The sequence below is a fragment of the Ailuropoda melanoleuca genome, chromosome 4 (genome assembly GCF_002007445.2).
Source record: "Ailuropoda melanoleuca isolate Jingjing chromosome 4, ASM200744v2, whole genome shotgun sequence".
Lineage (NCBI taxonomy): Eukaryota > Metazoa > Chordata > Mammalia > Carnivora > Ursidae > Ailuropoda > Ailuropoda melanoleuca.
Genome location: NC_048221.1, coordinates 103,118,571 through 103,138,064, shown reverse-complemented (window position 1 = coordinate 103,138,064; position 19,494 = coordinate 103,118,571). Strand labels below are relative to the sequence as shown.

The 19,494-nt window shown below is 34.1% G+C and overlaps 1 long non-coding RNA gene across 1 annotated transcript in view; it reads right to left on the bottom strand.

The window, feature by feature from the left end:
- Positions 1 to 18,372, bottom strand: part of LOC109490411 — a 21,027-nt gene extending 2,655 nt beyond the window's left edge. Inside the window, exons 1-2 of the long non-coding RNA XR_002143744.1 lie at positions 18,290 to 18,372; positions 14,705 to 14,848 (exon numbers count right to left, since the gene is read on the bottom strand). This is a non-coding gene — a long non-coding RNA (uncharacterized LOC109490411). The remainder of the gene's footprint in view (positions 1 to 14,704; positions 14,849 to 18,289) is intronic.
- Between the last annotated feature and the right edge of the window lie 1,122 nt (positions 18,373 to 19,494).

Genomic DNA, 19,494 nt, shown 5'->3' with positions numbered 1-19,494 from the left:
TATATATATATACATATATATATATATATGATCATTATGGTCAATATGGTTTCTGAATGGCTAAATTTGATGCTGAATTGCATTCAAGGAAATAAATGCATTAATCTCCATTAAAATTTTCTTTACTTGTGAACCTTATTATCCATTCCAATTAAATAGGAGATTTCCAAATGAGAATACTATGGATATTTGACTTTGGATTTTAACATCAATGACCAAAAATTTTCCTTTATTGTTCCTTCTTTCATAATAGCTTACCAGATTGATCCTCAGGATCTTCAACTTAAACTCTTACTATTCTAGTTAGCTGTATCTGTAGAGTTATTTCTCACAACTCGCCAAGACCTAAATAAGTCAACCATATCTTTCTTCCCCATATTTTATCTGTTACTCTGTTTCCTTGAAGCATGTTCTTAATTCTTCCAAGATGCCTGGTGTCCTCATTTACTTTCTATTCAGAAGACTGCTGACTGATTCTCCCACCATGGGCTTACTCATCATAAATATTTCCAAATATTTCCAAAAACTCTTTCCAGCGGACAATAAAGCTTTCACTACAGGATCAGTACAAAAATGCTTAACTAGATTTAAATGTAAAAAGTTTTAAAATTGGAGTATATTACTCTGTAGAACCCTTTATTTATAAGCTTTGAATAATAACGTCAGAACCTACTCTTCTTATTGATAAAAAGTACCTAGTGCCAGTAATTTGGGGTTCATATTTTATTGAGATCCTTGCCTGTTTTCTTGGTGACATCCTTATCCCTCATGTATATTAGGTCTTTTTAATGGCTTGTTAAATGAAGCTAGATTTATCAAAAAATTCACTGAATATAAACCACCATTTCGATATTAAGAAAATGCCTTCAAGTCATTAAGTTTTGGGCACCAAATGCATTTGGGTATCAAATGCAAATGCAAGATAACAGCAGATTTTGTTCTTCAAAATCTATACCACTTTTTTATTTTATTTTATTTACTCTTTCTAATGGGCGTCAATATGGGATTCTAACAGGAATCCATGTGGTCTTTTAGACAGCTTCAGGTATAGATGTTTCATTTGCATGTAAGAAAAAAATATATATATACAAGCAACAGTGAAGTAGTTCAGTGCCCCAGTAGAGACTAGGTTATCTGCTTCCATGTAGGCAGTGCTTCCCAGATTAGGATAAATAAATTTAGCAATCTCCATTGGATCCTTCAGATAGGAGAGGCCTGCCCTTTCCTCTCTCTTCGGTAGTTAGGACACTTGAATATTTGATGACAAAGGGAACACATCTGGTCAGGAGTACTACAAGGGTTGGAGTCAATGTATTTTATCCTTTAGTGGTTGAACAGGTTCTACAGACCAACATTTCATATTTTCACATGACACCACATAAGAATGATGCTCAGTAACTCCTCAACTAGTTTTCCTATTTTCATGAATGCCTTGAATTTTCGGCTGAGTGACTTGGTTGTCAGAGTCTCCCACTCTGTCTTCCATTGCTGTCCATAGATTTCCCACATCTTTGGACTTTTTCTTGCCAGTTTAACTTCTCATTCCCTCTGGAATCTATTAACTACTCTAAAAACAAAAATTGTCCCTGATGGAGTATAAATGCATGTTAATTTATTCACAATTATTTATGTCTCCCTGAGGTATTTAAATTTTCAGAGAGAATTCCTTGGAGGGGGACAGATATTTGAAAATCATTTAAAACAACATCTGTTTTCAAAAAGATTATATTCAAATTTGAGTAACATCTAGAATAAGGTATAACATATTTAGGCTAAATTATCTTATTTATGCTAGAAAATATTTAGAGTTTTGATGAAAAAAGGCAAGGGAAGAAACCATAGGGGTAGGAAAAAGAACCATCATTTTGTGGAAGATTTAGCTGTGAAATTAAAAGAAAGACAAAAAGGCACAATAACAGGAATGCAAACAAGAAGATTATTTGACAATAAAGTGCTAACTTTCAGAGCAAGACATTTATGTTATGGAAAATAAGAAATAATATTGATAGCTTGAGCTAGAATATGAAAGACCTTGAATACCACATTCCAAAATTCTTCCTTGTTTTGCCAGGAAACAGGGAATCATTGCAGGTTGTTTGTGGAAAGAATGTGATTATGAAGTTTGAGACTATACTAAAGGCAGAGATTACTGGGTTGATTGATGGGGTTAAAGAAAGTGTCAGTAAAACACACATAGAATGTTGATGATGATGTCCATGAGAATGAAAAGTTACAAATATTTTTATGGGCAAGTCAATAAGAATTGTTATTTTTCTAACCTACAGGATTTGAATAATACTATATATTTAATTTAAACTCTGAAGTTGAAAAATTGAGGACATTTTGAGGGTTACAGAATTTTCGGGGGGGAAGGAAAGAGGAATAACAAATTCATTTTAGATAAGATAGTGGGGCATAGTGATTTGCACAATTCCTAGTACTTTACTGCTTTGCAAATATCTGATAAATAAATCTATAAAGAAATTTGCAGGAGAAGGAAATATGATTTGGGATATTACATGGGAAAGCAGGGCTGGAGACACATAGATTAGGAAATCATCCACATGACAATAATTAGAAGTACTAGTTAAGCCAAAGAATGATGAAACCCAGAGGAAGTCTTTGGCATAGCAGACCTGGTAGATATTTTTAATTAGTAAAAGTTTCCAGTGCCATCACTATATACAGTGATATATAGAGAATAAGCAATTTCATAATTTCATATTAATCTCACAAGTAAAACTGATCTTTATACCACTTTCATAATGTGGGTGATGGGTAGGTCAGCTCACAATGGGCCACTTTGTTATGAACATTATCTTGAGTTAAAAGCTATCAAAACCCCGCAGATTCAGGAAAAGCTCCTTACAATCCCCCCCCCCAATGCCTGGTTAGAGCAAGAAGAAAGCTATTAATAGAGATTCCTCTTTACCTAAGAAATTTACCTACATAATAGGAAAAATTTCCTTTTCTAAACGTCTTTTTTCACCTTCTTGTCAATGGTATTTCTCCCTTTTATATTCTCAGATTCCCAGCCTTCTCCTTAGCTCATATAGGCATCATGTTGCCTCACTGTTTTTGGAATTTTCATGTCTCTGTGGATTTCCCATACATATGCTATTAAATTTGATTTTCTTCTGTTTATCAGTCTCATGTTAATTTGATTCTTAGTCCAGCTAGAAGGACCTTGAAGGGTGGAAGAAATAATTCTTCCCCAACACATTCTGTAGCTCTTTTCTTTAAATGAACTTTTTATTTTATAAGAATTTAAGATTTACTGAAAAATTAGGAGAATAATACAGAGACTTCCCACAGTAGTGTCATCTATTAGCACAGTGCATTTGTTACAATTAATGAACCAATAATGATGCAGTGTTGTTAACTAATGCCCATATTTTATTTAGATTTCTTAAGTTTTAACTAATATTCATTTTCCTGCCTAGGATCCCATTCAGTATATCACATTACAGTTTGTCATCATGTCTCTTTAGAGTCCTCTTGGTTGTGACAGCATCTCATACTTTCCTAGTTTTTGATGACCTTTTGAGGAGTTATGGTCAAATATAATGTAAAATGTCCATTTATTGAGATTTTTCGAATGTTTTTATCATGGTTAGACTTGGATTATATGTTTTGAGGGGAAACACTACAAAGGTAAATTTCATTTTCATCTCATTGTATCAATATTATTTCATTGTTGATATTAACCTGGATCACTTTGTTGTGGTAGTATCTTTCAGGCTTCTCTAGAGTAAAGATATTCTCATTTCCCCCCTTCTCTAACTCTTTATAATTTTCTAAAGCACACAGATGTTACTTATCCATTGTGATCTGGAAAATAATGCACTCACAATATCCACAATTTCTTACCCATCTGCCCTCTCCCCAAACTCTAATATGCAATATATAAGGGCACTTAAATAAACAAAATTTTAAAATTTACATTATGTGAGTTGCAATGTTAGGGATATTATGTGGGATCAAATGATTAGGCATGCACACACACATACCTACTTTTCTAAAGACATATTTATCCCTGGATGAGATTTGAGATTTAGGAAATAGCACGGTGATTCTCAAATTTGCCAGCATGAGAGACTGAAAATAAATTAACAAGTAAGCTTAAACAAGAAGAAAAGAACATCACAATAAATACCAGGAAAAAATGAATTAATAAAGATAAAGAAAATGATGAACCAGACAGAAAATAACAAAGTTTATGCTGGGTGAGAGAAATATATACATATATGTCTTCAGAAAGGGTAATACAAATCACTAAAAATAACAATATATACAAGATAAAGAATAGCATAACACAGATACATAGAAAACTTACAAAACTATAAATTTGGAAACCTTGACTAATTTTTTGGGGGGAGGGATCATATAGCATAAAATTACTCAAGAATAGTTACAGAAGCAGAAGGGATGATTCCATAGACTTAAAAATACTTGAAAGGCTATCAACAACCTACCTCCAAATCAGGCAAATATATTCTGATGAATTCTACCAAACTTTAAGAAAATATTTCTATGATATGTAAACTTTCTGAGATCATAGTAAAAGATAGATAACTTTTCAAATCAGTCCTTGATGGTACGGTAACCCTAAAACCCACAACTGGACAAGGTAAACATAAAATTAATCTGTATGTCATGATATTATGAAGTATCATTACTTTAAAGTAAATTATAAATTTAATTAAAGCCTTAGCATATGAAGCCTAATTATAATTAAGCATAAAGTATCATGACCAAGTAGAGTTTGTCCTAGGAATATAATAATTTATAGATCAACCGATATATTATCATAATTAATTGAATCAAATGATAACCCTACACATTTTTTTTTGTTGTGGCTAGTAAAGTGTTAAGGATTTATCTGACTTCAGTCTAAATGTTAGTTTGGAAGTAGCTACTTACGAATAAAATAGCTAAATTAGAATCCTTTGGTATTTCCTTATTTCAATCTTTCATGACAATGATTCTGTTGGAAGTTTATAAAATCATGAAGGCTTAGACAAATCCTCTGTATTTCAGGCCGTACTCAATTAAAATTGAAATACTATATATGTTCCTTAAGGGTAGGGGTTCTGAATTTGAATTTTTTGGCTTTTAATATTATACTAGGAAGTCACTGAATAAATAGTAAGCAAAATTAAACAAAGCAGATCCTTTCTCTTGCTTTTAGGATGATAGTCCTGGCTCCCTGTTTCTTCATTTGCCACATTTTTTAAATTAATTAATTAATTAATTAATTTTATTATGTTATGTTAGTTATCATACAGTACTTCATTAGTTTTAATGAAGTGTTCCATGATTCATTGCTTGCGTATAACATCCACTGCTCATTGCAATATGTGCCCTCCTTAATACCCATCACTGGGCTAACCCATCCCCCCAGCCCCTGATAACACTATGGTTTCATTATTTGATGATGGAAAATAATTTTCAGCTATACATTAAGTTGTGATTTAAAAAAAAAAAGCACAAGTTAAGTATAAAAACCTAGAAAAAATGGGTTCCAGGGTGGTTCAGTCAGTTAAGCCTCTGCCTTCAGCTCAGGTCATGATCCCAGGAACCTGGGAATCAGCCCCGCATTGGGCTCCCTGCTCAGATGGGAGCCTGCTTCTCCCTCTTCCTCTGCCTGCTGCTTCCCCTGCTTGTGCTTTCTCTGTCAAATAAATGAGATTAAAAAATATATATATATATAAAAAACCTACAAAACCTTAAAAAATAATTAATACAGTGAAACTACTAAAGTATTTATTTTACAGTTAAAAATAAGACCAGAATGATGGACGAAGAGTGTATTATGCTAAGTGAGATAAGTCAGATTGAAAAAGACAAATACCATATAATTGCACTCATATGTAGAATCTAAAAACAAAAACAAAAACAAAACAACAGATTAATAAACAAACAAACATAAAGGATAATCAGACCTATAAATGTAGAGAATAAACTGATAATTGTCAGAAAGGAGAGGGTTGGTGGGAAGGGCAAAATAGGCAAGGGGAGCTGAGAGATATAGGTTGCCAGTTATGGAACGGATAAGTCATGGGAATAAAAGGCACAGCCTAGGGAATATAGTCAATGACACTGTAATAGTGTTGCATGATGACAGATGGTAGCTACACTTGTGGTGAGTATATACAGCATAATGTACAGAGATGTTGAATCATGATGCTGTACATGTACATAGTTGTACATGAAACTAATGCCACATTGTTAGTAAACTATACTTAAGTAAAAAAAGAAGAAGAAAAGAAAAAGAAAAGAAAAATATAATATATTGAATTAGACCACGCATACACACACACACAGACACACACACACACACACACCACACACACAAAGAAACATAGACAAAACCAGAATGTTCACTATTATCTGCACTAAGCAAAAGTACCATGGGAGTTCTAACTGATTTAATAAGAAAAATAACAAGAATAATAGAATAAATAGTTGCAAACAACATGGTTTTCTACCAAAAACATTCATGGAAGACATTCAGACACAAAAAATACTGACAGTAAAATATAAGACTTCCACATAAGATTAACATATAAAAAATACATATAGTCTCCTAAGCAGCCAGAATAACTACAAATGTATAATAGCCAAAAGGATCACTAATAATACAAATAACAATTCTAAAGAAACTCTGAATAATTCAATAAGAAATGGATGAAAAGCATACACAAAAACTGTCAAATTTTTCAAAGGTCTTAAACTGACACCTAAATAAATATATATCTATATCATGGTCTGGGATATCATGACTCAAATTGTCAAAGTCTTTTCTATGAATAAGCTATATCCCACTCAAACACTCAAAATAGATTAAAAAAAAAACTATTCTAAATGTAATCTAAAAGAGGAATTGTCAAAAAATAAAAAATACTAATGTAATAAAGATAAATGAGATGGGAGTGAGCATAACTTTTCCCTACCAGAAATCAAAACATCAATGTACCATAAAGTTAGGATAATTTAAAGAGAATTGGTTAGCAAATAAGAAAAAAAAAATCATGCCTTCCATTTTCCGTTATCAACAAAGTTTATGACTTATATTAAAAAGTAAATTACGAGGGGCACCTGGGTGGCACAGCGGTTAAGCGTCTGCCGTCGGCTCAGGGCCTGATCCCGGCGTTCTGGGATCGAGCCCCACATCAGGCTCCTCTGCTATGAGCCTGCTTCTTCCTCTCCCACTCCCCCTGCTTGTGTTCCCTCTCTCACTGGCTGTCTCTATCTCTCTGTCGAATAAATAAATAAAATCTTAAAAAAAAATAAAATAAAATAAATAAATAAAAAGTAAATTACGAAACAAACAAAAAAGTCATCTCACAAAGACCAAGAGAGAGAGGTAAAGACAGAGACAAAACAAAGAAAAGACACAGAAAGACACATCCTAAATTTTGTATGTCCTTGAAAAATCATCAGGACTCTATTAAATAGGCATTCAAAATCACAGTCTCTTTTTACTTCGAATTATTTCTGTGACTCCCCTTTTTTCTAATGTATACAAGAGCAAATCTGTCTTCCTAGGAACACAAAACAAGTCCCAGAAAAGGCTGAAGTGGTGAATCTTGGATTATACTCAATTATAAGAAAATAAAAAATAATGTAGGAAGAATTGAGGTGTGATGGTCTCCACTTTTTTGCTGATTGCCAATCCGTTTTATTTATAAGGCCGGCATATCTTCCCTTAATTAAAAAAATAAATAAAAGAGGCATCTGGGTGGCTCAGTCAGTTAAGCCTCTGATTTAGGCTCCAGTCCCAGTCTCAGGGTCCCAGGATTCAATTGTGTAGGGTTCCACCCTCAGTGAGAAGTCTGCTTCTCCCTCTCCCTCTGCTCCTGCTCCTGCCCACTTGCTCTCTCTCTCTCTCTCTCAAATACATAAATAAAATCTTTAAAAAAAGAAAAAGTGGAGTCATCAAATTCCAACATTTTTTTAAACTTTTTAAATAATACAGGAAAAAAAATGGTATATTGTTACAGAGCAGGGCCAGAAACAAGTATGCATAAATGGGAATATTGCCTTGCACGTGAATTCATATATGATCACTTAAGGAAAAAAATAACTGCATTTAAAACTGCTGGGATGAGTGGCTCTCTATATGAAAAATTTTCCTTAAATAATACTTCACTTAACATGTATTACAAATAAAAATCTAATATATGTTAAAATCTTTGATCGATTAAAGACATAAAAATTAGACACGATGTGTTAATGTGGGAAACAAAGGAAAAGAAAAAAAAATAAACTTCCTTACTAGTTATCAGCCCATTCACAAGTCAGGCATAGGGACATTCCTTCAGGAACTCAGCTCTCTCCATGTTAATAGTTTGCTCAGGGCAAAAGGCAATCTTAGCTTTTAACATTATCCCAACCCCCCAGGATCCTGCAAGTCTACTTTAACATATAAAAATTACTTCGGAAACTTGCTTTATCTCTATAGCCCCAAGATGTTTGTTGGCATTCATTCCCCAAGCGCATGACCCATCGATATACATCTCTAGCGTCTCATGAATAAGGTTTTATGAGACAGTAATAAATGACCTTTTCCCAACAATAGCTAGCCCCCTCAAAGTCCTGGAAACCTTGCTTCCAAAATTCCCTACAGACTTAAACTATTTCTTTTTTTTTTTTTTTTAAGATTTTATTTATTTATTTGACAGAGAGAGACAGCCAGCGAGAGAGGGAACACAAGCAGGGGGAGTGGGAGAGGGAGAAGCAGGCTCATAGCGGAGGAGCCTGATGTGGGGCTTGATCCCATAACGCTGGGATCACGCCCTGAGCCGAAGGCAGACGCTTAACGACTGCACCACCCAGGCGCCCCAGACTTAAACTATTTCTAATCCCCTCCCAACTTGAAAGCATATAATCAGCCACTCCTCATGACCCCAGTGCAGCTCTTTCTGCCCACAGGTCCCCTTTGCTTTAATAAAATGACCTTTTTGCACCAAAAGACGTCTCAAGAATTCTTTCTTTTTTTCTTTTTTTTTTTTTTTAAAGATTTTATTTACTTATTTGATAGTCCAGCGAGAGAGGGAACACAAGCAGGGGGAGTGGGAGAGGAAGAAGCAGGCTCATAGCAGAGGAGCCTGATGTGGGGCTCGATCCCGCAACGCCAGGATCACGCCCTGAGCCGAAGGCAGACGCTTAACCGCTGTGCCACCCAGGCGCCCCAAGAATTCTTTCTTGACTGTTGGCTCTGAACTACAACTTCAAACCACATCATGTATAAAGTTATAGAGCATATAAAACAAAATGGAAAGATCGACAGATGTCAGCAATAAAAGGCAAAACAAACATTCTTTACATCTGACATCAGCATAATTTTTTTTAAGATTTTTTATTTATTTATTTGACAGAGAAAGAGAGACAGCCAGCAAGAGAGGGAACACAAGTAAGGGGAGTGGGAGAGGAAGAAGCAGGCTCCCAGCAGAGGAGCCCGATGCGGAGCTTGGTCACAGAACTCCAAGCTCAGTCGCAGGACTCCGGGATCACGCCCTGAGCCGAAGGCAGATGCTTAACCACTGAGCCACCCAGGCACCCCTGACATCAACATAATTTTTTAAACAAGAAATGATCTAGAAGAAAGAACTTGTGATATGTATTTTGAAAATAATAAATATCCATAACAAAATAAGTTTCAGAAATTACAAAAAGACAAGAAAACTAGATATATACATAGGATATAACTCAGCAATTCAGAGAAGAAGAAATGTAAAAGACCCGTAGACTTTTGAAAAATATGCTTACTTTTTTTATAATGTTAAGGAAATGTGTGTTTTTTTTAAAAAAAGAAGTAGATATAATTTTTCCACTGAATTTGAAACCATTTAAACTAGCAATAACATCCTATATGTTGACTGGTCATGTGGAAACAGTATTCAAATATAAAGCTGATGCAAATGTAGGCTCATAAAGAACTTATGGAAAGCGATTTGGCCATATCTATAAAATATGATATTCTTGAGGCGCCTGGGTGGCTCAGTCATTAAGCGTCTGCCTTCGGCTCATGTCATGATCTCAGCATCCTGGGATCAGCCCCATCTTGGGCGCTTTGCTCTAGGCGGGGAGCCTGCTTCTCCCTCTACACCTCCCCCATGTTTGTGCTCCCTCTCTCACTCTCTCTCTCTGTCGAATAAATAAATAAAATCTTTTAAAAAATATGATATTCTTTGTCCCAATAATTCAAGTGTAGTTATTCACTGTAATTTAATATACTCGAATGTATGCACAAAGATACTGTTTATATGTGTGCTTAATCACCGTTCTAATAGTGAAATACTGGTAACAATGAATAATAAGAGAATAGTTGAGTACATTTGGGGATATCTACAGTAATATTTAAAAGAGAACCATTACAATTCGTGAGACCCTTTAATTATGTATGTTACATTTCAGAGATTGTGATACATACCAAAAAGTATATTTATTATAACAAAGAGAAGGACAGGTTTTAAGATCTCTATTACCATAATTTTCTTAAGACTTTGACCAAGTATTTCAAAATAGAATTGATAACATAGCATCAGGAATTGCTTCTACCAAGAATTCATAAACATTTTTGACAGAAAAGTACTAAAATTTCTGTGAATATCCTCATTATGAGGAAGTATCTGTGAACAACTATCTGTTCACTGTTTAGAACATAAAAGAACCTAATGGAAATGGGAAATTGTTTCTTTATATTTTTTTCTTGTTAGCTTTGATATGGACTTTGATGCCACTTCATTTGTGATTTTGAAAAATTAAAATCAAATATAAAAAATTACTTTTAAAAATATCGACTATTGAATTTACATTAATTGAGGGATGATAACTTTATGACTTAACATAATTTGTTTAGAATTCTTTTTCTTTAATTTGATCATCTATCAATCATCCTGGAATTATTAAGTACACTTTGCAATATAAAAATGTAGAGATAGGTATTTTTTACTAAGTTTTAAAAATTATAATAGTAAAGATACATTTATTTTAGGGGGGAAACTTTACATATAAGTGTTTTGAATGATCAAATATTTAGTAGGGCTTTTCTGTAGTTATGAAATAAATTAATTCTTTCTCCTCCCCTTACAATTGTTTGCCTTATTATCCTGGGGAAAATAACTGAACAAAACGAAACCTCTAACTGCTAGATAAAAGAAAATTACAGCAATTATGATCAGTTTTCACTTCCTTCTTCTCTTTGGAAAGTTTTATAAGGTGCCAGACTTTTTCGATGTTGCATCTTTTCTAGCCTAAAATTTATTAGCTGTAAATGGTATGAATGGCTGCGATTAGTCCCAGGAAGAACTTGATGGTTTGTTCTCTCGGCTGCTTATTCTTTAGTGTATAAACTTGGTGTAGTTCTCTGTGTATTTTAGCATTATATTTTTGTTATGCCAGTAATGTTTTTCTACTTCGATTATGCTAGCAGAAAGCAGTAATATTAAACAAGGCTTTCCATTAGTTTTCTCCAATCAATAAAAATAGATGAAAACACTGACAAGAAAAGTGGTAAAGACCTTTGGTAGGAACATAAAGAACAATGACAATCACACAATAAAGCCATTGAGTAAATTCTGCTAGGCTTGATGAAAATGGTTCAAGATTAAATGACCAAATCAAAGCTCAGGCCACAAATCCATTATATTTATGTTATAAATACATTAAAAATGTGCAAAAGTATATATACCAAAATTATAACATTGACTTTCTGGGTGATGGTAATACAGATAGTTAGAGATAGAAATAGAGAGATATAATATCTATAATTTCTTGTGACAAATATGCCGTTTTTATAATTAAAAATATAATTTTAAATCATTTGTTATTAGGGGATTGCCAATTGAAATAATACTAGTATAAACCAATTACAATGGCTAAAATTATTATTTTTTTAAATGCCAAATGCTGGTGCAGATGCAGAGCAAAAGGACCTTCAGCTAATGCCAATGGGCACACAAATGGCAATGCCACTTTGAAAACTGCTTGAGAATTTCTTACAAAGCTAAACATAGTTTTTACCTATGATGGGATCCAGCAATCCCATCATAGATGTTCATTCCCTTAATTAGAAAATGTTAACATAAATTTTGCATGTGAATGTTTGCAGCAGCTGGAAGCAACCAAGATGCCCTTCAAAGGGTGATTGGATGAACAAACTGTGGTACATCTATACCATGTAATGTATTCAACAATAAAAAGAAATAAGCTATCAGGCTATGAAAATGCATCACTGAAACTTAATGCGTATTGCTGAGTAAAAGGTTGTTATAGCTACATACTGGTAATTCCAACTGTATGACATTCTGGAAAGGAAAATCTCTAGAGACAGTGAAGAGTTAGTGGTTCCCATGGGTTCAGGTGGAAGGAGGGGCTAAACAGGTGAAGCACAGAGGACGTGGAGTGGTGAAAACATTCTGCATGATACTGCAAGGGTAGACACAAGAAATCATGTATTTGTTAAAACCCTTAAAAAACTACAGTACAAAGAGTGAAACAATGTGTATACATTAAAAACAAATTATTTCTGATGGAGTTCCCAAGAAGGAATGTAGACTGTCACAAAAGAATCTAACTGAATTACAAAACGTGTGAAACCACCTAAGTGAAGAGGGTGGGGGGGAAGGTACTGACTTAAGTAAGTTTGTGCACAAGTGGAGTTTATAAGATTGAAGATGAAAGGAACTACACATAAGAAGTGCACTCTAGTTAATAAAGTTTCCTATTGGATACTGAAACAATTCTGCTACTAATACTGGAACTGAACAATTTATAGTGAATCACAGATGGTAAGACGGGAGTTTTTACAGATTAGCAAGAAGAGGAAGCTAGAATAATCCCGGTGGTAAAAAAAAAAAAAATAGAGTTGGAGATAATGTAAACTCATGTTTATCTTAATATTGATACAGATAGTTACATATAGAAATATATGTTTATGTATATGCATGTGAGTTAGCCTACACACATATGTATTTTCTAACTCTGTTAGCTGAAAAGGCCAACAAGAAACAACATACCCATAGCAATGAACAAATCTAGTACCCAGATCATGGTTTCTAATACCATTCTTCAATAAAAGGAACCAGGGCTTCTTGGAGAAATGACTGCGTACAGGACCCGGAAAGAAAATAAGACAGGATGAGCATGAGCATCTTGGAGTGCTAGAAAGCGAGAAAGTGCTAATAATAATTAATAATAAGAATGATGATGGAATTACGACAAAGTGTCACAGGAGGTGACTGAAAGAGCTCTAAATGGACAAAACTAGAACAATTTGAGCATCGAAATAAATAAAACTATTGCATTATAAACTTTAGGATAAAAGAACAGTCATACTGATATAAATGAATAATTGAATAAAGGAAGGAAGGAAGGAAGGAAGGAAGGAAGGAAGGAAGGAAGGAAGGAAGGAAAGGAGGGAGGAAAAGAGACAAATATCTTATGCAGAAGAATTTCAAATAATTTCTGTAAGTATTCTACCCCCCCCCCAGGAGGTAATAGCATAAATTCTTAGTCTGTAAGTGTGGGCTGCACATAGTAACTTATGTCCAAAGAGTACCTGGAAGAAAGGGGAAAGAGTAACTTTACAGCGGAGAAACCTGAAAACACTACCACAGCCACAGGATCAAAGTAAGCCGCTATAGTGGCAAATCATGTTGATAGTATGTATCCTAAATATGATGTGATAAAATGCTACTTCATCTCTGTGGTCTTCCTGCCCAAAGCATATAACCTGAACCTAATCATAAAGAAATGACATCAGGCAAATTTCAATAGGGGATATCTTATAAAATACTCGAAAAATACTCCTCAAGTATGTCAAGTTCCTCAAAAACAAGGAAACTTGGAGAAACTGCCACAGCTGAAAGGAACCTAAGGGGACATGACAGGATAGAATCCAGGAATAGACAAAGATATTAGGTAAAATCTAAGGAAATCTGGGGTGCCTGGGTGGCTCAGTCATTAAGTGTCTGCCTTCGGCTCAGGGCGTGATCCCAGTGTTATGGAATCGAGCCCTGCATCAGGCTCCTCCACTGGGAGCCTGCTGCTTCCTCCCCCCTTCCCCTGCTTATTTTCCCTCTCTCTCTGGCTGTCTCTCTCTCTGTCAAATAAATAAATAAAATCTTAAAAAAAATCTAAGGAAATCTGTGTAAACCCAGTTTTATTTAATAACCACATATCAGTATTGGTTCGTTAATTGTAACAATATTAGTAAGATAATTCTACCTTAGAATTAGATACTTAGAATATCAGATGATCAGATAACTAGAACTAGATAGTAGAATTATCTTACTAATACAGCCCTTACTTTCTTACTGTCAGATGTTAGTGATAGGAGAAACTAGTGAAGGAGTATATGGGAATTCTCTACTATCTTCTCAGTGCCTCTGCAAATATAAAACTCTTCTAAATTTTAGCATTTAAAAGAATGAATAGGATACACTTATCTATATCCACAAACAAAAAAAAAATCTGAAAGAATATTAATCAAGCTTCATGATAAGCGCATGAGTTTTGAAGCGATTTTTCATTATTCTTATTTATCAATGGTTAGATTTTTTTCTAAACTGAATATAGATTTATTTTATCATGTAAACCAAGAGTAATTAAAAACAAAACTTTTATTTTTCAATAATCAACAAAAGAATGAATGAATGGCATCCTCCCTGTATGGATGTCATTACTATCCACTTACATTATGAGTAGGATTTTAGTAACATCTGCTCAAATGCAATGAAGATGCCACTGTGCTTTCATCTGGGGATTGGGAGGAGGCTGACAGGTATTCAAGCAGCTCTTAGAGGTACAGAAAAATGGTCTCAGGATTAAACTTCAAATTCTGGCAAAAAAAAAGTGGATTTAATATGGTGGAAAACATCTCTGATGGTCCTTAATATAATAATGTCAAGTAAAATCTGGTCTTTAAACTGGGTGATGCTGCTAAAACAGAGGAACTCAAATTTCAATCATAAAGTCCTTTCCAAATCTATGGGTTCAGGAAGTTTAGGGAGCTGTGAACAGAGAGCACTGGAATGTGCCCATTGGGAAAATGAGTGATTTCTTAGCAAAACACAGTATTAGATGGTTAGGAGGTTAGAGATTTATATTAGCATTTTTATCTTTTGCGAAATGGGTCAGAGAAATGAAATAAGTAGTTATTAAATAATTGATTCCTTAGGTTCTATAAGAAATTGATACAATTACATAAAAAATGAAGTAAACTTAATATACCATCTTAATAAAATGTTTACATATGTGGACTAATTATCACATTTGATTCTTGCAGCCCACTAAAATGCTATTTGGTGAACGTTATTATCAATACCATAGACAGAAGGGAAGTAAGGTCCAGAGAGGATAAATACGTTGCCACAGATCACATAACTTGCAGTGACAAGATTTGGACTTGACCTACGTATTAGGAATCTATGATTGGGTATTTTTGTTTGTTTGTGTGTTTTGTTTTCAGAAATTACAGTCTTCTCCCAAGCCCTGAAAAAAGTACACTACAAAAGTACACTCTAAGCAGAACACATAGCCATGGATTGAATTGATCCTAAATCATATCTTATGCCATGTTTTGGGTGACTAAGAATGGATAATATGAGGTTGCTTAGAGGAATCTAGTAGAATTTGAATATTCAAATTAATTTTATTTACCTCAAAAAACTACACACCTTGGAAATACTTTATATTCAACATCTAAATCATTGTTCTAATGTGATTAACCTTGATTTTAGGGTAAAACCCAAAGGTTATGCACTACCTTCAAAATCAGATTATCAGCCTCATAAAAATGCAAAGTCAAATGTATGAAAACCTGCTACTTTATGTAGGTTGCCTTATGTCATAGGCAACAAACTACTGGCTGAACATGTGTGAACAGAATTTATTACTGGAATAAAATAAATCATTTATCAAGAATAAATGGACATATATTCAGTGATGATAAACATCAAATTATAAGTTTGGTCAGAATTTTGAAGCATATGTGAATAAAGTACCTAGCTTATATACCTAAATTTCATCTATAATATCCTTGCCAAACCATGCTGACATTTTGTCCAGCATTTTTTGTTTCTTCTGTGCACTTTTGAAAACTCCAGTGGCAATGCTTTCACTATACACTATACGTCAAAGCTATAATTACCTTTTGAGCAGCTTTATTAGAAGATGTCAATTCATGGTTATCTGCTAACTTTGTCTTATAGCTCGTACATGTTAGAGTAAAAATTAATCCTCAGATCACCAAGAAAACCGTCTCCCAAATATTTGCTGAGAGTTCGCTATGAGCCAACAACCTCCCTAGTCAAATCTTGGGGTCATTATTATGAATGAAACATAGAATCTGCTATCAGGATAATTGATCTCAATAAAGAAATCCTTACAGAGTTTAGAAAAACAAGTTATAATACAAAAATTCTATACCTTCTCCAATTTATCTTCACTTATGAAATAACAGGAAAAAAATCCCAAATATATAAAAAATAAGCAAACCAAATAACAAATAAATAAATGAGTAATAACTAAGGTGCATGGGCTCCCAAAGGATATGTTGCCCAACTTTCTGTTATTTTAAATCTTTCTTAAAGGTATTTTTAATAAAATACAATTTTATCTAATAATCATAAACAAGACTGATATTACCTAAAGAGCAATATACAATATTGGAAGAAAAGGTAATGAGGTAGCTCACCATTATTGGTTGGTACTAGATAAGTGTCCAAAGGTTAATAAAATTGCTATATATTAGTAATAATTACTAATTACTAACCCAAAAACATAATTAAGAAAAGATCTTACTCAAGATCACTAAAACCTTGTGTAATTGAAACTGCTTCAGTCCCTTGCGCCAACCTAGTAGTCTCTAAAATTTAGCAAGCACTCGTAGCCTGTGTGATTAACTAAACCTTTCTTTGTGTATCTACAGATCATGCATTCTTTCCTAGAAAGAACAGAGAACTTCTGCATGTTACCTGGCTCTCTTGCGCAACCTCCACCCAGGACACCAAGGAACAAGAGCTTCTTGCATAACCTCAGAGAACCTAGATAACTGTGTAGCTGGCATCAAGGAGTCGCATGTAATCAAGAAATGTCACAGGTTACTGCACTCCCTTAACTGATCAAACTCCTTGAAAAATCTCTGGGCCCGGCAGAAACCTTGGGGCTGGCCTTTCGACAAGAGCCTGCCTTCTTCCCAGGTGGCTGGCTTCCTGAATAAAGCTCAAATTGCTTTCCAACCCAAACTCATCTCCTGAGTATTGGCTTTTCAAGCCACAGGCAGCTGAACTTGGGTTTCGGTAACACAGTTTATAATAAATTGTTCATTACTGCCCATGGGGGAACTATAATTAAAACAAAATAGTTTTCCAACCCAGAAATCTCCACAAAGGTACTAGAAGAAACACCCTTACTATTGAAGAAGCATTAAGCCAAGACATGATATGGTCAAGCAGATTTGCATAGAAATAGCTGATACAACACATTGCATACATGTTCTCAAGATAAACAACTAGTCCTCTTTTAAGAGGACTTGACAGCACCATGTATGATATATAGTTTATCTTAACTTTACCTGGTAATCAAGGTGACCATCTGTGTTAGCTAGTAGGCTTTATCCAGAGGAAAAGCACACTTCTATCTCCATGACAGGAGGTAGTTTTACAAATTGGAGCAAGGAACCCATTGAAGTTAAGATTCTTAGTAGGGTCCCACCCCCCTCAATGTTTACATTTCAAAGATATGGCTCCCAGACATTCCTGGGTCAAAAGGCTGACAAAAAGCTTATCTAGTCTTCAAAAGGATTTATATACATTTCAAAGCAAGGAGAAATCACTTAAGAGTTGCAAGTTTTCTAAGATTAATGCTCTAAGAAAAAGGAGGGGAGGGAAATTTCTCCTTTTATTTTCAAAAGGGAGAATTAAGCCTCTTATTTTTAATTTTTATTTGTCCTTTTATGACTCAGATCTTAACTACTGAAACACTGGAAGGAAATTTAAAGAAAAACACACATAAAAGGAAAAAAAAATATTTAGCACTAAGAACAGCTCAATTAAGATGGACTAGAAAATGATGTAATAAGGAAATAATGTAAAACATGTATCAAAAATTTACTATTTAATGTATTTAAAGAGATGGTACAAACCTATAAAAAATCTAATTTTAAAATGTGTATCATTCAACACAATAGGAAATCCAAAAATTTTCAAAAACTAAAAGGCTAGTCAATCTTTCCTTTAATTAATGAACTTTAATAAATAAAAAAATAAATAATTCATACTTGTTAGCCAAGAAGACCACTTGATTGATGACGGGCAGGAAATCCATTCCAATCAAAAGCATTACACCTTTCCTGTTGCCGTCCACCACTCTGCCCATCTGGAATATCTCTCACTGAAGACAAGAATTGAAAAATATTTTAAAGTAAGTAAATAAAATTAATAAATTAGGTTCTAACTTGAGCATTATCCAACACTTTTTTTTTCTCAGAATTTTGTTTCAAGTCAATCCTAGGCCTAGGAATCAAGTGGCTGGATATGGTAGCAGTTGATATATTCAGGTTTTATTACTGGAATTATCCTTTTTTTAATTCATAAAACAAGCTCAGATAGTGAATTTATACCTCAAGGCTTCAGAGAATCAAATAAGAATGCTATATGACTCAAAGGAGAAGCCAAAAAACAGCCACTTTCATGAAGCAGAAATATTGTAATGAGACCAAAATGGATTCTTCTTGTAGCCTGTTTTTTCTAAGTGGGAAAGGGAGAGACAAAGTGTCCTTCCACCCCACAGACTTTATGTACATGTCCACAACTTACAATATTTGTCATGGTTCCCACAGAGTCAGAATCAGCCAATGTAGACAGTGTGGTCTAGACAATGAGCACTGTGTCTCATTGAAGAACAAGTTTGTTCCTGTAGTTTCCAAGATGCCATTGTAATTGAATGTAAAATCTATTTTTAATGTGTAGCCCACAAAGTCTAAAGTATTTGCTATCTGGCTATTTACAGAAAAAGTTTGCTAATCTTTGCTTTTAGTGAATTGTCTTTTTTTTTTTTTGGAGGGGCAATTGAAGGGGGAAGTTTATACCTTCAAAACAGAGCTAACATATTGCTCACTCTAAAATTTCTTTTTTTTTTTAAGATGAAAACCAGTTCCTTTTCCTCTAAATATCTTCCTTCCTAACTTTGTGATTATTTTTTATTACTAATTATATACTGGCATACTGTTTTTTTCTTTTATACACATGAATGCACATATGTGTGTGCACTAATATGCCTTCCTGTGATAGGACTCATTAAATATGTGATATTGATGATTTTGGAAATAAAGACAAACTATTTTGACTAAAAGAGTCCTTCCACATGGAGATAAAGCAATTCATTCTAAAATACTAAATGAGAGGTGTCCTGAGGGAATCACTTATAGAACCTGGTATCACCACCTAGACCCCAAGACCTGACCTTTACTGCCCACCTGCTCGT